The sequence below is a fragment of the Rhinopithecus roxellana genome, chromosome 9 (assembly GCF_007565055.1).
Source record: "Rhinopithecus roxellana isolate Shanxi Qingling chromosome 9, ASM756505v1, whole genome shotgun sequence".
In the NCBI taxonomy this organism is placed as follows: Eukaryota; Metazoa; Chordata; class Mammalia; order Primates; family Cercopithecidae; genus Rhinopithecus; species Rhinopithecus roxellana.
In genome coordinates, this window is record NC_044557.1 from 45,356,058 (window position 1) to 45,379,809 (window position 23,752).

General features: G+C 38.7%; 3 pseudogenes; 1 reads left to right on the forward strand and 2 right to left on the reverse strand.

The window, feature by feature from the left end:
- Positions 1-1,629: 1,629 nt before the first annotated feature.
- LOC104674213 lies at positions 1,630-19,448 on the reverse strand (annotated as a pseudogene).
- Positions 9,060-10,157, reverse strand: LOC104674212 (annotated as a pseudogene).
- A 319-nt stretch (positions 19,449-19,767) lies between the features above and the next one.
- LOC115899644 lies at positions 19,768-20,117 on the forward strand (annotated as a pseudogene).
- Positions 20,118-23,752: the final 3,635 nt, after the last annotated feature.

Genomic DNA, 23,752 nt, shown 5'->3' on the forward strand with positions numbered 1-23,752 from the left:
TTATATCCTCAGTATAATTTGTCAGATAGATGTATTGCTGACTCTATGGGCTGCCCTGCTGACTCTCTTAATCATGTATTTTGATGATAGACATATTAATGTAGCCCAATTCATCAACCTTCCTTTAGAGTTAGTGCATTTTTGTGTGTCCTGTTCATTAAGTCTTTGCCTAGCAAGGTCAGGAAGATATGCTATCTTTTCTTTTAGCTTTCATTTTTAGGATTAGGATCTATCTGGAATTGATTTTTGCATATGGTATGAGGGGATAAATATTCTTTTTTTCCTCTTCATTACTGATATCCAAATGATTCCACACTCTTAACTGGAAAACACCACCTTTCCTTACTGCACTGCAATGACATCATTATCATAAACTAGGTAGTTCTATAAGTTTGGGTTTATTTCTGGACATTCTGTTCCATTGGTCTATTTGTCTAGTCTTGTGCTAATATCACTGTTTTAATCATAGAGCTCTTTAAAAAGTCTTGATATTCCCAAACATTATTGGGATTTGGATTGTGATTCTTTTAAATCTATAGATCAGTTTGGCAAGGACTGCCATCTGAGCAATACTGAGTGTTCCAAACCATAAGCATGGTATATTACTCCATTTATTATGATATTTTCAAATTTTTCTCAGTAATGTTTTATAATTTTTCCTCTTTCTGCTAATGCTGTACATTTTGCAGCAATTATTCTTCATGACATTAAATCGAATGGTCCACCTAAAACAAATCAAGTATGGTAAATAGTTATATCTGTTACAAAAATAATTTACATCAAACAAGTACAGCAATGTGCACTATGGTCAATCATGACATTTTAATACTTTCAGTTTTCTTTTAAAAATCTACTATACTGTCACATAACTACAATGTTTAAGCTTTGGCAATACATAGCTGAGTTTCTAAGTATATGTTTTTTAAAATACCACTTGTTTGGTCTTTACTGGCAAAGTTGACGGGGGAGAGAGGGAGTCTCAAGTCATGATAGTCTGAAAAAATGTCGTCTATTCTCTATTTCTTTGTGTGTATGCGTGTGTGTATGCACTCTTATTACCTCTTTACTGTTTAAGAATCTATGGACAGAAAATGTGACTCCAATTAATTTTCATACCACTGTCCTTCCCATTTCCTTATTCCTTTGTTGCCTTTCTCTCAGATCACTGGTGAATCCTTTGAACCCAGCTTCACTCTTCACTTCAGAAATTTCACCATCAGCTCAAAGCAAATATTTAACTTCTCTAGTCCCAACACAGAAGGTGATGGTGGAGGACTGAAGTCCATCATCAACTATCACAGTGGTCAGCATTCAAAGAACTCTGAATACAAGCCTCAGACTCAGTGACTTTCTAGGCTTTCTCTACAGCCTTTCAGGAGTTCCTATTACTCACATTTGAAAAGGCTTAGCCATTCATCACTATCAGTCCCACATTGCCATTAGTTCTTATCCTTGCCTCTATCTCCTAATGTTTGTTTTAATTTTGCACAAAATTATATAGCCTGTTTGTCTTAAAAGCCAAGCTATCATATGTATCAAACTTTTTTTTAACCCCACATACAGAGGAAAGTCCAAGAGATGTAAAGAGAAAAATGATCCATTATCTCATAATTTTACCAGTAACATCCATTAGCACACCACCAACTTCAGTAACAATAATGGCAGCTCCTGCAATATCCCAGCAGTGAATTCCCATTTCATAAAATGCTTCTGCTCCTCCACTTGCCACAATGCACATTAGTAGCTGCTGTTCCAACACTCCGGATCCTAAAAAATAGTATTCAAAAATGGCAGATTGAAAATATAACCTGTCAAATAAGGTATTCCTCCTAACTTCAGTTTGAATGTTGATTGAGATAAGTTGAACCAATCTAGAGAATAAATGTAAAAAAAGATGGTATTTAATTTTAAAATAAAAATACATAAAATCCAGTTATCGTGATGTACTATATAAATCCAAAAATGAATACTCACAAAGCAATAACTTAATAAGATAAACATGAAAACAATAATTTTGCAGAAAAAAGCCCTAAAAATAATGCTATAATTCTACTATAACAGCATGCAAATATATTCATATTCATATTTTTCTAAACCCAAGGTAACTACAGCTTATTTTACACAGATACACACACACACACATACACACACAAACACAATGAACAATAATCTCTAGGGAGCATAAAGTATCATGACATTGATCATTTCCTACTGGATGTGCATCATATCTAGACCTACGGGGATTGCAACCTACCTGGGTTCTGCATAAACCTAGGCCTCTCTTGAATGATTACTACAGGTTTTTCCTCTCATAGCACCTCTTCCTTGAAAATACAGCAAGGTAAGATGAATATGTAAGATATAAGTAAGAATAAGTAAGATACTACTTGATAGCAATTATAGTAATAACTTATTCAGTAAAGAATCATCAATAAATTTTAAAATTAATGGGTAAAATTTTGATATTTTCAGTATCAAAGTATCTCTCCACAAGATATATAATAAGTACAGTGAGAAAAAATAGCATTTTTACAATGGTCTACCATTACCAAGTAATCAAAGTTAATATCACCCATAATAGGACAGAAAGATACCATGTGCCTCCTGATATGATGCACTGAGAAGGACAGAACATTACTTCTGTAACATTCCTGCCAAAAAAGCATAATCCAAATACAATCATAAAGAAACTAGACAAATTCAAATCAAGAGCCAGACTACAAAATAATTGGCCTATACTTTTGAAAAATGTCAAGGTCATAAAAGATAAGGACCAAGCAAGTTCTAAATTAAAGAGTTTCCTTTAATTAAACTGAGTTTCCTCAGTTTCGATGCAAAATGAGAACTAAATGCAATGTATGAGTCTGGATTGGACCTTGGGTTAAAATTTTTTTCAAAATTTGAATGAAGTCTTTATATTTGTTTATGTATCAATGTTAATTTCCTGACTTTTATAATTGTACTGTGGCTGTATGAGACAATGTTCCTTTTTATTAAAGAAATACACACTGAAATGTGTTTTTAGAAGAAAAAGGTCATTATGTCTGCAAGTTAATTGCAAATGGTTTTTAGTCAAATTCCTTTTGTGACTGTTTAAAGCTCTGGAAATAAAGCAGTGGGTTCTATTTACCAAGATCTTTTCAAGTTTATTTTTTTTTAAAGTAATGATAAATTGATTACAAATATGGTATTTATTTTGTATCTATAAAAAATATTGCACCTAAGTACATCCTTCATCTCAAAGCAATTTTTTAAAAAAGGATTAGAATGACATAATATCTTTGATTTGGAATGTTTTTCTGCCTATGTTTTTGCTGCACATCAAATTTAAGAAAGAACTAGTGGGTACAATAAATTTCCAAGATGCTTGTTTCCCAAATGAATGAAATCAAACTAGCTTTCGCGGCATTTTTTCAGTTATAAAGAAAGATGTCTTTCTCCCCTTTTCATATGAGATATGTGATAGTTGATATCTCATATTACAGAAAGCAAAGACCAAGATCTTTTATAAGTAATCCCTTAGTATTCTATTCAGAGAGAATCCTAGGTTAGCAGAACAACAGTGATAGCAACTAGTGGTGCTTCCATCACTTCTAATGAACGTCATGGGATCTCAGGCAAGGAGTCTTGTAGTCAGCTAGAGCATACTTTTTGTGAGCAAATATTACCAAAGAGATTACTTATACTACAAGGTAATTAAGGCTATGGTATAGATTCTACACTGTGCCTTCTGAATCCTATCTTAGTCTGATCCTCCTATACAGCTAACAAGGTATATCATAAAAAACACTGGGGTCACAAAGAGTTGAGTTTATTCCATCATCAGCTGCCTAAAAATCATGCCCTAATCTGGGCCAGGCATAGTGGCTTATATCTGCAATCCCAGCACTTTGGGAGGCCAAGGAGGGTTGATCACCTGAGGTCAGGAGTTTGAGACCAGCCTGGCCAACATGGTGAAACCTTGTCTCTACTAAAAATACAAAATTAGCCCGGTGTGGTGGCACATGCCTGTAATCCCAGCTACTTGGGAGGCTGAGGCTGGAGAATTGCTTGAACTCAGGAGGTGGAGGTTGCAGTGAGCCGAGATCACGCCACTGCACTCCAGCCTGAGCAACAAGAGTGAAACTCCATCACAAAAACCAAAAAAACTAATTTGGACCAAGTTTCTTCTTTGAGTTTTAGCTTTCTTGTCATCAAATAGGGATACCAATTTACCTTAGATCACTGTTACAATAACTACAAACAATATTTCTAAAACACCAAAAGAGTGACTGGTATATAAAAGATCCATAATAAAAAGTAGCTATGTTTATGATAAAATTATTCTCAAACAATGATGCCAGAAAATATATACCAGGTACATTTCATCTAATTACATTTTGAAAAATTAAAGGAAATTGAGCCACAGTAATTGTTGTCTCAAAAATGTTTGCCCCTAGTTAGGAACCTATTAGACTGTTTCTGCTTGTTTAAAGCATTCATTCAGATTATGACATCCTTTAGTTTCATTGTTTTGTATAAGTAACTCTGAAGTCACGTTGCTAAACTAAAGAAGCAGCTGAATGCAAAAGATCTTAAATCAATTTCAGAACTTCTCCTTGGTAATATTTCCCTGGTTATATTTCTGAAAAGAAATCTTGAAGTAAAAATTAGTTTTTACTTTATCCAACAGCAAAATTAAAGGTTAAAGTTGTAAACCTCTTGCAGCTCTTTTATGACTAACATAACCATTTTATAGCCTGTGGTTACAGTCCTTGCTTCAGGACAGCACAGTGTAGCAGCAAGTTTATTGCCCTTCTCTCAAGGGCATCATTCTGGGAGGTTCTGTAGCTATTTGACAGAAGCTCTCTCTTTTACTTTACTCATTACTATGTAGAACAAAAATGTATAGTAACAAATTAGTTTGTACGTGGTCAAACTATATTTTTAAGGTCTCGACTCCTAAGAGAAGTCCAATATTGGAGAAAGAGAAATGATCTGGGAGCCAGGATTCTAGTCATATTTCCACTCAGCTCTTTGATCTAAGGCAACCACATCACCGCTCTGAACCTCAGTTGACTCACCTACAAAATAAGGCTGGATTATTAGATGATCTTTGATCAGGTCTAAGACTCCTATAACTCAGTGATGATATTTTCAAAAGGAAAAAAGGTAGAAACAGTAGGCAGTAAAATACATTATTCAAAACTTACAGATTTTGTTGAATAACAACAAAATTTATGATTTTTAATGCAAACAACTATAATAAAGGCCAGCAATTATATTTAATATAGCATAACTATATTAAAGTTAAAGATCTCAAAACTTTAGCTTGTCTTGAAAATGTAAACATAAGGATAGATGTTTGCTTTTAATTTCTTCATTTATGAAAATGATTACAGAAGGACTCTGAGGTTTAGAGAGGAATAGTGGCCTGCTGATTTTGAAACTCCCCATTACCCACCTGAAAAATAAAATGAAATAAAGTCAACAAGGAGGACAAATAAAACCCATAAGACCTATTCCTTCAGCATTTCTAGGAATCAGAAAATACAAATCTCAAACTACCTGTAAGCAGAAGAAAGAGCAAACAAACAAATTAATTCTAATGGAGCATTCCTAGCCTGTGGACACACAGAGTGGAAGAGAAGAGGCAGAAAAGACTTTGTGAGGGAGAGCAGGGAGGAGCTGAGGACCCACAGGGAACACAGAAAAAACCACCCTCAGAAAAGAGTATAAGTGAGACAATAAATACAAAAACACTGAACACAGATCAGCACTTGGTAATTCACAGTCCAGCTACCTCGGGGAAACTGTGATTCTGGAGGAGAATCAGATCAGACAGAAGAGGTGGTACCTCTTGGAGACCAAGAAGTCAAGGAAAAGTTGGAACTAAGAGTGAAAAATTAAGGATCCTGCAGAAATCAATGATAAGCAAGACAAGCCAACCCTGCCTACCACAACCACTCAACAGATATTATAAAGGAAACTGCACAGAAGGGCAGAACTGACAAAATACAGAGCTCTGAACCAAGGAGCCCCAATAACCAAATGAATCAAAATAGAAAAAAGTAGAACACATCCACACAAACCTACTGCAGAACATCAGACACTGCTAATAAAAATGGTTGTCTTTTTGTTCTGAAGTTTCTCAAAAAAACCAACATTGTGAACAGTGAGAACACATGGACACAGGGAGGGGAATATCACACAGGGGGCCTGTTGGGGACTGGGGAGTAAGGGGAGGGACAGCATTAGAATTATGGTACCAATCCCATTTCTATAAATAAATGCTTCATTTCTAAAGGAAAAAATATTATTTTAAGATGTTAAATGATCTAGAACTTTAGGTGGAAAATGAAAAGAGCTTACCCATGGATAGGAATGCAGAAAAGCTTTTCCATATTGGAAATAATAATTCTTACAATTTCTCGGTAACCAAGAGTGATTTGGTAATATCTAAAAAGGAAATGTTTTAAATAATCACTAGATTTTAATAATTGGAATTCTTAAAAAAATGACACATTTATTCAGAAGAAAATATAACATTTTTATCTCTCTTCCTAGTTTTATCAAGTTAATTTCTAAGCTTTTACGTATTAAAACTGATAAAGTTGTTATTTCCAAGTCAGCTTTTTATAAGCATCAAAAAGAATTCAGCTCCTTAGACCATTCCCCAAAAGGTACAGAATATAACCAATTTGCCTGCAGGCATGATATGTGTAGTGAGAAACGAGCAAATATCTTAAGCACAAAAAAGTAGAAGTTACAAACTAAATTCAATAGGGAATTTATATACAGATTTGAAGGAAAACAGAAGTTGAAATTACATGGTAGCTCTTCTTCAACTTCCATTTACAAAGCTGGCAAATTATCCAAGGCTTTACATTTTCCTCTGAAACATCCTGACTAAAACTCAGGACACACTTGACACCCCACACTTCACCACCTCCCATCAAACAAGATGTATGTTCACCAGGTGTGTTTGTCCTGAGCATTTTTGTAACTGTTGTACTACTTTTTAAAATTAAGTTCCAGAGTACATGTGCGGGATGTGAAGGTTTTTTACATAGGTAAACGTGTGCCGTGGTAGTTTGCTGCACCTATCAACCCATCATCTAGGTATTAAGCCCAGCATGCATTAGCTACTTTTCTTGGTGCTCTCCCACCCCCCCCAAGTCAGCCCCCACCCCCGGACAGGCCCCAGTGTGTATCTCCCTCCCTGTGTCCATGCATTCTCATTGTTCAGCTCCCATGTCTAAGTGAAAACATGAAATGTTTGGTTTTCTGTTCCTGCGTTAGTTTGCTGAGGATAATGGCTTCCAACTCCAACCATGTCCCTGCAAAGGGCATGATCTTATTCCTTTTTATGGTTGCATAGTATTCCATGGTGTATATGTACCACATTTTCTTTATCTAGTCTATCACTGATGGCCATTTGGGTTGATTCCATGTCTCTGCTATTGTGAATAGTGTTGCAGTGAACATACGTGGGCATGTATCTTTGTAACGGAATAATTTATATTCCTTTGTGTCTATATCCAGTAATGGGATTGCTGGGTCAATGGTATTTCTGGTTCTAGATCTTTGAGGAATTGCCACACTGTCTTCCACAATGGTTGAACTAATTTACATTCCCACAAACAATGTAAAAGTGTTCCTATTTCTCCACAACCTTGCCAGCATCTGTTAATTTGACTTTTTAATAATTGCCATTCTGACTGGTGTAAGATGGTAGCTCGTTGTGGTTTTGATTTGCATTCTTTAATGATTAGTGATGTTGAGATTGCTTTCACATGTTTTTTGGCGTCATGAATGTCTTCTTTTGAGAAGTGTCTATTCATGTCCTTTGCCCACTTTTTCACGGGGCTGTGTTTTTTCTTGTAAATTTAAGTTCCTTGCAGATGCTGAATATTAGACCTTTGTCAATGGATAGATTGCAAATGTTTCTCTCATTCTGTAGGTTGCCTGTTCTCTCTGATGATGGTTTCTTTTGCTGTGCAGCAGCTCTTTCGTTTAATTAGATTCCATTTGTCAATTTTTGCTTTTGGTGCAATTGCTGTTGGTGATTTTGTCATGAAATCTTTGCCTGTGCCTATGTCCTGAGTAGTATCGCCTAGATTTTCTTCTAGGTTTTTTATAGTTTTGGGTTTAACCCATCTGGAGTTAATCTTTGTATCAGGTGTAAGGGGTCCAGTTTCAATTTTCTGCATATGGCTAGCCAGGTCTCCCAGCACCTTTTACTAAATAGGGAATCCTTTCCCCATTGCTTGTTTTTGACAGATTTGTATGTATGTATATATATGTATTTTGTTATAATAGATAAGGTAAATCACAGGATAATTTTGGGATAATTTTGTTCTTTATTAAAATAAAAAAGCCTATATGGTTAGGAATTAGTGAAGTGGGGATGACAAATAAATGTACATTTCAGACTTTCATCACCAATGAAAAAAATAAAGCATTTTTATAGACTTAAAACTGTCATTTTAAGGAATTTTAGATTTTGCAGAAGGATTCAAAATGTAAAATATCTCTACAATAATACAATGTGAATAGAAATTAGTCATGCACTGAGTGCATTTTAGTGAGGTACCATCATTTAAATATCAGAGAAGTAGGTCCGGGCACAGTGGCTCATGCCTGTGAACCCAACACTTTGGGAGGCCAGGGTGGGCAGATCACAAGGTCAGGAGATCGAGACCATCCTGGCTAACATAGTGAAACCCCATCTCTACTAAATATACAAAAAATTAGCCGGGCATGGTGGCACGCGCCTGTAGTCCCAGCTACTCAGGCGGCTGAGCAGGAGAATCGCTTGAACTCTGGAGGCGGAGCTTGCAGTGAGCCCAGATCATTCCACTGCACTCCAGCCTGGGCTTCAGAGCGAGACTCTGTCTCCAAAATAAATAAATAAATAAATAAATAAATAAGAAAAGTAATTTCTTAGTTCAAATTAGTGAAACCTTTAAGAGGATGTCTTTAAAGATTATTTGAGAACAGTGCTTTTTCAGACATATTCTGATATTCAAATCCACTTTATAACAGAATTATAGATTAACCTTTTAATTACATCTTTGTTAAAAAGCCGTCAGAATTCCATTTCTTCAGGAGATATTTTCACCAGTGTGTTGTTTGATTCCACAGGTTAAACTTTTGCTTTCTTCATTATTATTAAGAACTTCTCACATATTAGAGAGATTGCCATTCATCGCTGTTTTTTTTTTTTTTTGTCTTTTTGAAGAGACACAGGCAGACTTGCTAGACTAAAGCTGACACCTTTAAAAGCATGCAACAAGAATATCTCCATGATTATTGTAAAGCCACTCAAAAGTACCAATGACATCATCAATGCGCATATCTTGCCACTCCTTAAAAACAACAGCTGAACAAGTTTAAAAACTGATGTTGTAAAGAATATGTAATATATTGGAGTCACGATGGAAGTGTTAAACATATCCAGGGCCCAATTTAGGTAATTAATCTATGTGTTCACACAGACAATGAGGCTTAGCAGCAGAATACAGGCCAGGGGATGTGGCAGCGCAGGCTTTCCAGCAAACAGCTCTCTGATAGCACTGCCTAGGCTCTAAACCTAGGAGACTGAAAATGTGCCAATTATGGAGCAGATTGTTACATACACAAGATCGTTGTCCATGGTGGGGACCCACCAGGAAGATTTTTATCATGGCCATAATGACCACAAGAGTTGCAAAGACCACAAAACCTGGATCACCTACCTTGTGAGGTATTTTATTTAGTTTCAATATCCTCTTCTTTTGGAGGATGAGTGATCATAACTGTAGATCCTCAAATACTTAGCAAACATCCAAATTTCCCATAAGGATTAAATCTTTCATTTAGAAAGAATGAAGAAAGAATGGCACTTACTAGGAGGCTGAGAGCTCCTAGTGGAGTCACCAGCGTGGCCAGTGCAAACCCATATGCCGCTAAGTTGGCCACCTCGCCAGCTTCCATTGACAGCAGTCTGGCCTACCACAACCATTCTTTAGGATATGCATGGCCACCTTGACCTGCTGTCATAGAATCTTTTCCGGCAAGTCGTAGAAAGCCTTTTTTTCCCCACCCCAAATGAAACTTCCTCCAGTGAAAATGCTGGAGCTCATAGCTAATCACAGACCAATATAAAAGTCATATTTTCCACACCCTTGGCTCATTTAACAAAATGTTCCTCTGAATCACGTTGATCACACAACAGAGAAACTGCCAGTACTGGAGGCAGAACGATGCAATTTTCAAATAGTTTGAAAATAGGACATCAGTGTGAATGTCATTAAAGAAATGAGTTGCTTTGCCATCTCAGACCTGGTCTCACTCTGCTCTCACTCTGTCTAACTGAAGGACAATAACAGCTAGGAGAGTGCATAAGTTTAATTTAGTCTCTTATGGAAAAACAAAACAAAAAAAAAAGGCTGGAGGAGGTTAGATACGATTTACTCTCTTTTTCTCATAAATACTACCCTTTAGTCCCATTTCAAGTTTTAAACCCTAGCAGAGTAGCTCCAGCCTGAAAGGAAGGAGTGGCGACCTCACCCCAGTCTTCAGGCCAGCCTCCCAGCTTTCCTTCCGCGATCTGGCCCTGGGTACCATGGCTCACACCCGCACACCCGCACAGAGACCGTCCCGTCCTGGGCAGGCCATCCCAGTAGGAAGTGCGAGCATTCCTGGCGGCATCCTTGTGCAGCTTCCTCCATGCAGGGGTGCCAAGGAGAATCTGCCCCAGGACCTCCGGCCCCGCCTCCTTCAGTTCTAAGATGCGTATTTTTTCACGTTAACATCTCAAAAACTAGATTGCCTCATCCAATCTTTGGGGCCTTAGAATTCAATGAAAAGAAAATGACCTAAAAATCTGCTCTCAAATTAAGTGATTGAGGAGAAAAATTAAAGTCTAGGAAGATTCTGAAATCAAATTCCTTTGCAAGTATCTTTAAGTTCTTGCTGCACTTAAAAGAATCTCAAAGTGCAATCTGAAAATGTGCAATTTGAAAAATGTTGGATGTAGTTTATGGAAGAAAGGTAACTCAAAACTTCAATCGGTTGTCAGAAAGAAGAAAAAAACCCACTTTTTATCTGTGGAATGTCAGCCCCTTTAAATTATCAGGCCCAGAGAGGCATTTAAAGTATACCAGCAGTCAGTCTCACTCCCCATTGAGCTAAATAATTGCCTCTTGAAGTCACTTGCTATGCAGGCTGTAGACTAACTGATGCCAAGTAACCATAAAATGCCATATGTGCTATAGTGCAACAATGTATAGTCAATCAGTAATTAATGTGATACTGGTAAACCAAAGAGAATTCCTGAAAAACATTAGAAATTACCTCTTCTTCTGATTCATCCTTTTTTCTTTAAAAACTTGAGCCTCTCTTTAGTTCTCCGGAGCACTCTTCAAGACAATCTGGAAGTGTATCCTGGGCTGCAGACCTCAACTTTGGCCTGAATAAACTCTCTACATTAATTTTGCCTGAGCTTTCTCCTTTTAGGTCGACAGCTGTCACAGAGGAAGAAGACTTCAAATGCCAATCATCCAGTTCATATAAAATGTATGTGTATCATTTTAAGTGATTCCAGCTTTAATTGACTTTTTTTCCCCCAAATTACTTTCCAGTAATTTGTCACAATGGCATCAGATCAGAGGAATTCCATAAGGAATTTTAGCTACAACGGATAACACATAAACCATGAACTCAAACGAGGGTAGGAAGCCAGTCTTAATCATCTTCCTATCTCCATCACCAAACCTAGTGCTGAGCCTGAAGTGTTTGCTCAATTACATTTGCTTTCCCTATTTCCACTCCACATTCAAAACTGAAGTTGAAATAACAGAACGAAGAGAAAATAAACACAGTTTATGAAACACTTAACAACTGGGGAATTCCATAGGTAAACATTAAAAGAACAATAAAATATGAGTACACAATATCAATTGCACTAAAACTTGGAGAATAAACCTACCTTCTTGTTGTGAAACCTGTAGTTTTTGACCATTACAAAACACACCTTTTCCTTTCCTGGTAGTGTACATCTTATCTTCCACACAACTGTACACAACTCCAAATTCTATCTGCAGAAGAAAAACAAGTTTCCTTTACCAAACCTGAGTATTTTTCACCATTAAGTCAATGAATTGTTCTAGGACAGTAACAAGAAAATATCACACACTACTAATAATAGATTGAAATGGCTATACTGTAGGATGCTTTCCAGCCTAATCAGAGAAAAAGGTAATCAGATCTGGAATCCTTCTTATTCTCATCTTATCTATGTGCAGACTTAATAGCACTCACCTTACCTTTCTCCCTCCTGCTCCAGAAGAAGACAGAGCTTTTCTATTTTCTACCCTCTCTTATATTCTCTGAAATAATAATAATTCTCTGCTCCATTAACTGATACCTCTTCTCTTGGATTTTTCTTTTCATACCTTCTCACCAAGTTTCTCCCTCCCTTACAAAAGCTTCAAAATGTTATTCCCTCCTTTTCCCTTTACTGCCAGTGAGTAGTCTACACTTTGCATCTCCTGTGCTCCTTTTAATACATTACAGTTTGGCTTCTGCCCTGATCACTTATTCTTCTGAAAGTCCCGCAGAGAAAATCAATGAACTTTCCTGACCAAATGTATTGTCTGAAGAATTGGAGACTGCTGGCCATCATCAACCCTTATTTAATACTTAATTCAGTACCTCCATGTTTCCAGAATTACTCTTTCAGTTCTACCTTACTCACCAATCCATCTCAGAGTCACTATTTTAGAACCTTCTTCTCTGCCTCAGCCTTAAAAGTTAGGTACCTCAGGCTTTTCTTCCTTCTTCCATTGCTTCCATTTCCCTTGTAGCTCTCTATATTCATACAGATTGGCCTTTCCAGTCCACAAATTCAACTTCTTAATAATTTTGCTCCCATCAACCCCATAATCATAGATAAAAACACATACAGCTGGGCACAGTGACTCACATCTGTAATCCCAGCACTTTGGGAGGCCCAGGCAGGTGGATCACGAGGTCAGGAGATCGAGACCATCCTGGCTAACATGGTGAAACCCCGTCTCTACTAAAAATACAAAAAATTAGCCGGGTGTGGTGGCAGCGCCTGTAGTCCCAGCTACTCGGGAGGCTGAGGCAGGAGAATGGCATGAACCCAGGAGGCGGAGCTTGCAGTGAGCCAAAACCATGCCACTGCACTCCAGCCTGGGTGACAGCAAGACTCCGTCTCAAAATAATAATAATAATAATAATAATAATAATAATAAAACATACACTTTGGAACCTAGTCTTACAGAATCTCTATCAAGGAGGTCAAAATCATTCATTACCTGATCACCTCCCATTGCTTCCCCATAAATCTCCTCCTTCAAATTGAATCTTAAAAACACTTCCCCCATCCTGGCTAACACGGTGAAACCCCGTCTCTACTAAAAAAATACAAAAAACTAGCCAGGCGTGGTGGCGGGCGCCTGTAGTCCCAGCTACTCAGGAGGCTGAGGCAGGAGAATGGCGTAAACCCGGGAGGTGGAGCTTGCAGTGAGCTGAGATCATGCCACTGCACCCCAGCCTGGGTGACAGAGCGAGACTCCGTCTCAAAAAAAAAAAAAACACTTCCCAATTTTGGCATTTCCTTGGCTATTCTCACTGCCTCTACTTAGTTCAGAATCACCCACGCCCCAGTATAATCTCTACATTGCTAGAATTATCTGTCACTTTCCACTTCAAAACCTCTTCTGTTTCCCAACTACCTAGAAACAAAAAACTAAATTTGTCACATAGACTGGCCACTGTGCCTTACAGTAAGACCAAACTAACCTCTGCCTGGCCACTTCCAGTGCTTCCCTCTCCATGAACATCTCACTGTTCCCCACACACATCATGGTCTTCGACTTCTCCAAGCTGTTCTTCGTATTAAAATGCTTTCCTTTTTTCTTTTCCTTTTCTCCCCCCATCTGGCAAAGCCCTAATTTTCTAAGGATCAACTCACATGACCAACTTCTAAGACCCCTTCTGTTATAAAGATTTTCCCAACCCACTTTTGGCAGAATCGGTGACATCCTGTGTTCCTACCGTATTTTTTGTCATGGTTCCACCACATATCATCTTTACCTGTTCACACATCCAGCTCTGTGCTGAGCTGTGAGTTCAGTGGCAGGGCCAGCACACAGCCCAGGGCTGATTATAGACTGAATGCTCACTCATCTCCTTTTGGACGTTCTCAAGATTAATACAACCCTAGGGCTAAGCTTCCATTTGTACTAGTTTGTGTTTTATTTTCAGAAATTTCTTTAAAGTTTTTGTGTACAGGTTGATCAAACATATCAAAAATTCCCTAATGACAGGGATGTAAGATAGTAGCAAATATATTCACTGTTTAACCAAACAAACAGCCAAACAGCAAGGAAATGCAATAGCTATGGATTTTACTCTACTGGGCTTTCGACACAAGTATTCAATAATGTGTCAATCCCACAATACACTTGCTATTTTCACATCATGCATTGGCCCTTGCTAATTCTTGGTCTTTAAAGGGCTCTTTTCACTGATACCTATTAAAGCATTCCAAGCTTAAATCCCAATTTTTCCATGTAGCATTTTAGATCACACACAAACCCTACCCCATTTCACTCTCTCGCACATATAATGGTGGCTAAATACTGAACTTTCAGTTACTTGTGTGCATTTTCTCCTTACGACCCCTGATTCTCAGAAAACATTACATTTTCTTCAATGGAAGTGTATTGTGAACATTTTAACAGTCCTGTAGCTTATACTCAAAATAATGCAGTTCTATGAATTGAAAAAAAGACATCTGAATTTATTATGAAGATACATTTACTCTTTCCCAGAAAATGAAAGCAAGACATTTAATCAACTATACATTTAAAACAACATAACTTCTTATTTACAACAAAGCCAATCGAAACAGCTACAAAAGGAAATCTTAAAAAAAGACAAAACATAAATTTAACAAGATAAAACTTATTGTTAATATAGTTACTAAAATTAATCTTTTCATAGTATAAGTACTCATAAATTTTTTTCTATAAACAGTCTTATCCCTCCTCCCCACAATATGCAGAACAGTGTGTATTGTATACAGCTCCTTGTGTAAATAGGAGGGAAGGGGACATACATACGTACATGTATTCACACAAGATGCTCCTACAGGCATGAAACACCTCTGAAAGGATTCATAAGAAACGGATAGCAATGGTCACCTGAGAGATGGGTCCTGAGAAACTGGGGACAGAAGTGGCAAGGGTACCTTCTACTGTATGCCATTTCCTATCTTTTGAATATCAAATGCCATAATCTAATGACTATATGAAAATATCTTTTCAAAAAATAAAAGTGAATTTTAAGAAAATTAAAGTGAATTGTTAGAAAGAAAATAGTCTGTTTTCATCATTTTTCCTGCAGCCTGGAGCCTTGGTAGACACAGGTACTGCATTGTACAGAATTGCTGTTACTTGTCTCTATTCCAACACCAAACCTGTAACTTTACACCTGAAAAGTAGACTATTCACCATTATTTTTATTGTTGCATGACAGTTAAAACAAATAGTTTGAAATTTCTGACCCACGAGAGAGTCAAGATCAAGGCAACATAGGGTCAACATAACTACTACAAATAAAACCCTCTAAATATATGAGCTTTTATTTTAACAAAAATAGGATCAAACTATACACACTGTATCATACAATCTTCTACTCTTACATTACACCATAAGCATCTTTCCACATTTAAAAGATACAACACTATCACATATACAAAGTCTATAAAATTTTATAGATTTTAACGATTCTGTACATAGTACAGACATGTACAACTACATGGCAACTTCAAAAGTAACATTGATGGGCCAGGGGTGGTGCCCAAGACTATAATCCCAGCACTTTGGGAGGCCAAGGTGGGAGGATTGCTTTTGAGGCCAGGAGTTTGAGACCAGCCTGGGCAACATAGTGAGACCCCATCTCTACAAAAGTAAATAAATAAATAAATAAATAAACAAACTAACTTGGTGTGGTGGCTTGCACCCGTAGTCCCAGCTGCTTGGGAGGCTGAGGTGGGAGCATACTTTGAGCCCAGAAGTTCGAGGCTGCAGTGAGCCATGATCTTGCCACTGCACTCCAGCCTGGGTGACAGAGTGTGACCTTGTCTTAAAAAAATAAAAAGGAAAGAAAAAAGTAACATCTATGTGGAATCCCACCACAGTTGGCTACTCATTTTAACTCAACATGCACAATGCCATCAGGCTTTCTTCTAGTGATATAATATACTTAAACTCTGTGCCAGGCATTATACTAAGTTCTAAGATAAATGTACCACTCATAGAGTCCCATCATTAAACAATTCTATTAGGTGACATTAATATGGTCTTTTTTAAAACTGAGGCTTAAAAAGATTAACTTGCCCAAAGTCACAAAGTCAATTAAAAAACACCAGAATTCAAGCCTAAGCCTGTTGAACCTAATACCCCTCCAATTTTTGACCCTGTTTTCTCTTCTGGACTGAACTCATTCTATATTGACAGCACTCCAATAGTGACCTCATTAGTTTCTTTGTCGATCTCAAAGAAGCAAGGTTGTTTGCTTCAATTTTTATATGGCTCCAAGAGTGAGAAAAGAATGGTGACCAGGGCATGCTACTCCACATAAAAAGATCACACCATTAATATTTATTCACCTCCATATCCGATGAGAAGTCTGCATAATACAATTTGCTCTATTCACTTTAGGTACCCTTTCTTAGAATAAAGATGCATAAACAAAGTATGCGATTCTCTAAAATGTATATGTTCCTGCACGGAGTACTCTAAAGGGCTATCCAGGTAATATACAAAGAACAATTATATTAAACTATTTAAAACATATCTATGTACAAAGTTAGTTGTTCCATCAATAGGGTCAATGATCCATGTGGGGTTGTCAGTTAAAACACTTTTTCCCCGGCTGCCACAGATTCCTCACCAATGAAACTAAAAGCAAGAAAGACGCACTCCTATTAACAATGTCCAAACCATGATATTTCCTTAGCTGCACAGTCTTGTATAAAATATAAAAGTCTGCACCCTACTTTTCTATTGTTGCTTCCTTGTCCCTATAAAGACTGCTAACAGTGGGGGGGAAGCTTTATTTTATTGTACTGAGAGAAAGTCATGAGAAAAATTACAGAATTCAAAATTTTAAAACGTGGCTGGGCATGGTGGCTCACGCCTGTAATCCCAGCACTTTGGGAGGCCAAGGTGGGTGGATCGCCTGAGTTGGTCAGGAGTTCGAGACCAACCTGACCAATATGGTGAAACCCCTCTCTACTGAAAATACAAAAATTAGCTGGGTGTGGTAGTCCCAGCTACTCAGGAGGCTGAGTCAGGAGAATTGGTTGAATCCGTGAGGTGGAGGTTGCAGTGAGCCGAGATCACACCATTACACTCCAGCTTGGGTGACAGAGCAAGACTCTGTCCCCCCCTAAAAAATTATAAAATGTAATACCAGAGTAAGTAATGGCACACACATGTTCATGCGTGTGCACACACACACCAGACAAGCATTTTTTGGAGATGAGAAATCATTAAGGAAATGCCATGATTTAAAAAATGGGTCCAGACACTCTCTAATACTCCCATCAAGAGGCAAAGCCTAATACCCCTTATCCTGAGTGTCAGTTACACTTGGTAACTTGTTTCTAACTGAATCTTATGGAAATCTCATAAATGATACTAGAGTTCACTGGTTTTCTTCTTTCCTATTTTCTTTTCTATTTATTTTCTTTCATTTAAAACTGAACTAAAACTACTATCATCATCTCCATTTATCTCTTTTCTCTTAGCTATAAATCTTTTTATTCTGAAGAAATATACTTAGCCACGGCTTTAAACATTTTTTCTTCTCAACGGCTAAAAACACCAGGAATGGCCAATGGCATGACTAGGAAGAAGTCCAGAATCACAGCGCTAACAGTTTAGCATGATAATGTTTCTGTTACATTTCTGTGCCTGTAAAAGAGCCCAAATTTCAGGATTTTCTCTCAGACTTTCTAGAGCTACTGCCACTCTACCATATAAAGAAGTTTACGATACAGAGAATGAAATTGAACTTTTAAATCATGCCAACAGCAGACGTTTGTCATGTTAGCTTCCCAGCACCCAACCATTCATTCCTTTTGCTATGAAGGAATCCAAATATTCCTCTTTCCTACTCCCTGTCAGCTTGAGCATATGCAAAGCACCTAAGCTCAGAAACCGCATATCCCTGCCCAGAATTTGTAATCTTAAACTAACGAGGTAAAGATAAAAGGTTAGTTAGAAAGTATTCAAACCATCAGAGTCAGGAGTGAGGGTACCAGTGGCTGCCTCAGCCATAGCTCCTGTGTCCCCTCAGATACTCCTCCTCCCTCCCATGGTTCTGGCCCAAGGAGCCCACACCCACAACATAAATCCCTTTTCAGCTTAAGCTAACTGAAGTCAATTTCTGTGTCTAAAATCAAAATGCTTGCCTAGTATAAGTGACTCCAACTTAGATTTCATTTTGTCATTTGAAATAGAAATAAGAAATACCTGTGAGAGGGATACTTTTCCTTTATGGAAGAGATAAATATTTTTTCAACTTTTTGGTCTGTAGCAGTTACCAAATCAACTGGAGAACTTTTCAGGATAACATTCACTTCATTTTTAAGAGCATCACGAACCACCTAAAAAGGGTTTTTGGCAGGCAAAAAAAAAAAAAAAAGCATAAGTAATTTTAAATCAAACAAAAAGATAAAACACAAATATGGTTTAAAACATTCAATCTGACTTTAAATAACATTCCTTAAAGATATTCTTGGCTGGGTGCAGTGGCTCATGCCTGTAATCCCAGCACTTTGGGAGGCCAAGGCAGGCAGATCACCTGAGGTCTGGAATTTAAGGCCAGCCTGACCAGCATGGAGAAACCCCATCTCTACTAAAAATACAAAATTATCCAGGCATGGTGGCATGTGCCTGTAATCCCAGCTACTCGGGAGGCTGAGGCAGGAGAATCACTTGAACCTGGGAGACGGAGGTTGCAGTGAGCCAAGGTCATGCCATTGCACTCCAGCCTGGGCAACAAGAGTGAAACTCCGTCTAAAAAAAAAAAAAAAAAAAAAAAACAGATATTCTTAAGAATTTCTCATAAAAATGTTTATAACATAAGGCTTCAATAATTATGACCTTTTAGGTACGGAATTATATAATCTAACATCCTATTTTAGCTGCACAACTGTCATCACAAGACGTTTAATGATATAAAATTGAAGTACTCACTGTAAAGTGTTTAGTAAAAGGAAAACAAATGCAGACTGAACAAAATACATGTTTTATTTAATAAGGCAACCACACACTTCACACCCGTCACATTATGGCTGACAAAGTTTTAATTCATACCTCTTCAGCTTGTCTTGCTGGGGTTACTGCCTAATCCATGCCTTCCTGCCAAGGATCAGCCATCGTCCGAAAATATTTAACACATGTCAGCACAAAGTAGTTAGAATTCTCTAAAAGTCTTAATTATAGAATAGTTTTTTCACACACAAAAAATCTTAATTAGCAACAGACTTTCATTTCGTATTTACCCTCTGCCCTATTCCAGAGTTCAATTTTTTTTTCCAAGATTTACTCCTAGACCAATTAAAGAAAACTTTCTACCTGGATTACTTCACTACTAATGCAGAAATATTTTTAAAAATTTCTATTAAATTGTCTCCAAATGTGTTCATACCATAACACGTTAAAAAACAAAACACAATCTCCGGTGCATTCCTCCAAGATGACAAAGAAAAGAGGGAACAATGGTTGTACCAAAAAAGGGCTCCAGCCACGTGCAGCCTATTCCCGGCACAAACTGTGCCCGATGCATGCCCAAGGACAAGGCCATTAAGAAATTTATCATTCGGGACATAGTGGAGGCCACAGCAGTCAGGGACATTTCTGAAGCGAGCGTCTTCGAAGCCTATGTGCTTTCCCGAACAATATGTGAAGCTACGTTACTGTGTGAGTTGTGCAATTCACAGCAAAGTAGTCAGGAATTGATCTCGTGAAGCCCGCAAGGATCGAACACCCCCACCCTGATTTAGACCTGCGGGTGCTGCCCCACAGCCCCCACCAAAGCCCATGTAAGGAGCTGAGTCCTTAAAGACTGAAGACGGACTATTCTCTGGAGAAAAATCAAATAAAAATTGTACTTAATATTGCATGTTAAGTGTATCTGTGCCAGATAGGGTGGGTGTTAGACCAAGTGAGAAGTGACACACAGTATTTTCATGAGAAAGAAAGCTTATTCATGTAAATTAAACCTTAACTGTTTGTGGTCATATCCCTGGCCTCGCAATTTGCATAGCTGGGTGAAATCAAGGGAGTTTAGGCAAAAAAAAAAAAAAGAAAAAAAAAAAAATCAACAAAACACTGGTTTAGGAAATAGAGAAAAAGGACACAAGAAACATTTTAATAGATAGCTAAATGTCTGGGTGAAGGATAAAGTGAAGATAAAAGAAAGAACACTGGGAATACTGAAATAAAAGAAGCTTTGAAAGGAAGGAGCAAAAGGCACATGTACTAACTAAATGCCAGCCAGGCAGGTGCTCTACATAGGAGATGTATTTTTTAATAAGATTATAAAGATCAAGAATTTAAGGCTTAGAGATGAGAACTTCTGTACCCAAGATGATAGAGAAAAATAACACAGGAAGAATTTGAACTGAATTTAAATCCCATTGTTCTTTCTATTATGACATTCTGAGGAAAGAAAATTCTGGGACCAAAAGAATAATAAAAAAGAAAAAAATGAAATGTATTTCTCTGAGATTAGAGAGGAGAAAAAACAACAACATATATTTGTGCTCTGAAGTGACCAACTTTCCACTGACTTCCGAAGACTAGAATAACTGGTCAATGGCTTGACCACGCTCTAAAGACTGTATCTAGCACAGTGAAGCTTTTTAAGCTGTCAGATTCCAAAAATGTGGCCTCAATATAAAGCAACCCTAGTTTTGTCTCCTTTGCAATTGCGAATAGCTAACACAGAGTTGCATCTTGAAGATACTCAGAAATCCCTATCTTTGGATTATTATTTATAGGAAAAGAGACAGGAGAGGAAAGGAGGGCAAAGAACCAATACAGTGAGTTTCTTCTGCCTGTTGCTTTTTCTTCCTGATAAAGGAATTAAAAAAAAAAAAATTAAAAAGGAGGCCACTCTCTGAGTTATATGAGTAACTCCTTAGAGATCTTCAAGAATTGTTGGTGACAGATTGAGAATCCATCTCAAAAAAAAAAAAAAAAAATTGTTACCAAACTTTTTTTCATTCTGACACCCATTCTGCTCCACTAGTCTTAACAGAACTAGACGTTTTCAAGCTGCACCCGCTTTCCTGCCAGAAATGACTCAAGCCACTCACACCTCCACCTTCTAACAGCACTAATGTCACTCTGACCAATTCTTCAGGGCCCATTTCAAAAGCTACCGTCTCTTCTAGGGATTCTCCACCCAGAAGTGACTATGTGTTTCACCCTTCAAGAGATGTTTGCTGAATACCTATTATGCGCTGTACACTGCACCATGGGGAGGAAAACCAGGTCCCATTCACACTTACTCTCTAGGAGGGGACTCAGATACTAATCAAAAATGCACAGACCACATGCAAAATCACAACTGTAATAATAAAGGCTAAGGAGGACAAGTGCAATGAGAAGCATCTAACGGGAGCTTTCACCTGGACTTAGGCATCAGCTCAGGTTTCCCTGAAGACAAGATTAAACTAAGGTGAGAAGAACAAGTGAACACGCATGAACTCACTCAACTGCAGGATGCCTGGTACATGAAGACTAACTGAAGGACCTAAGTGTGACAGCTCAGAGGTCAAGAGAATCAGGAGGGATAAAGCTGGGGAGGTAGTAGGGTTCATCCCTTACAGGGCCTCAGGGATAAGAATTTGATGGGAGACACTTGAGGAATCACTTCACTGTGGCTACTGGACAGGCAGAAAGTGGGTATGGGTAGACAGTTAAACTATTTACATTCAGGATGCAGTAGTGTGGAGGATAATTGGCTGATAATTGACTGAAACCTGGGGAGGGAAGTTTTGCTGGTGGTGAAGCTAAGGGAGTCAAGAGATACCTGTTTGGGAAGATAAAACTGGGGAGATTCAGTAACAGACTGGTTATGGAGTATGAGGGCGAGGCAGAGTACAAGGATGCCCAAATTTTCCAGTCTGGCATGTGAATGCGTAACAGTCACATCCGCTGAACAGGGAGTAACAAAAAAAGAGTCAAGTTTGGGATGTGGGAAAGAGGTTGGAAAATTAAGAGTTCAATTAGCAGAGATATGAGGCCTTCGTGAAATCAAAAGAAGATGTCAATTATGCAGCTGAAGAGACGGATCCTGAGCTCAGAAGAGAGGTTTGACCTGCAGATATAAACATGTAAGTTACTTGAGTAGACAGCAACTGAGGGCCTGAGTCTGGACTTCATTGGATAAGCATGATTGATAGATAATTGTGTAGGAATATCATCCCACAAAATCAGCATGATCTAACAGTAATAGACCGGGGAAACCCACTGAGGCCTGTCTGTTCAGATTCTTCTCGGTTCCCCTTTGCAACATTCCTTCCTCCTGGGTATGGAGCAGGGCCCCTTCCGAAATGGGAATCTTATGACTTACAATCAGACAAGATAGGCCAGAGAATTTATTTATAGCCAGCTACAAGACAGAAAGTTAGGGGAAGATCCCTACCTTGGGGAGAAAAAGCAGCAGATGAAAGGAGGGCAGAAGAAGGTCAAAGAGAGAAATTCATTTTTCTGGGGGCTGCGGTGCCCCACATTATAACACAAGACTGTAACAAGGGCTTATGGGAGTTATGAGCCAGTAATGGTTGGTGAAAACATATATGTATTATGGTATACACATACGTAATACATTTATTCTGATATACACATATATATTATATCACAAGTACATTTCTTGATGTAAAGGGGCCGTATTTACTCACTTTTATTTTCCCAAATCCATAAACACCTGAACTGTTTCCTGCTGTTTCTGTCCTGGTCACACCCTTCCCAGAATGGGAGCCAGGCCATCTTCCTCTTGCCACCTGTCCCCAGCAGTGCGACTGGCGCTGCCCCATCTCTTAGGGTGCCTACCTGTAAGTGATCTCTCTGCCATCTGTTGGCCACCTGTCCCTAGCAGTGCGACTGGCGCTGCCAGTCATCCGGGCGCTGCCCCACCACTTACAGTGACTACCTGAGCCTGGGATGCACCAAGTTTCTCTCAACTTTTCACAGTAGGGAAAACGAAAACAGGCAATGATTCCACAGAAGCTGCCATAGGGGTTAAGTGCGGTGTCTGCGAACCGCTATCCCAACGTCAGGACTGTTTCTGGTCACCCCAGGGCAGTTCCAGATAACGTGGCAGGCAGGGGTCACCCAAATGCAGCCTCGGCCCCAGGGACTGACCGCGCACCGCAGACCGCGCTCTCCCCGGCCCCTGCAGAGGGAAGCACCAGCCGAACCCGGAGAGGGTGGCCAGTGGGGCGGGGAAAACAGGGGTCTCACTTCGAGGCGAAGGGCGTCCTGCTAGCTGAGTGCCCGGTGCTATCTGGCCTCAGTGCTTTGGGAGGCAGAGGGGCTGCCCGGGACCAAAAGGTCCCGGCTTCGTAAGCCCGTCAATGAGGGGGCGTGGTTGCTTTGCTGGGCCCCGCCCTGAGCTGTGCCCTGAGAGGCTCTGCGAGGCCTGTCCCGGGTCTTCACCAGCACAGGAGACT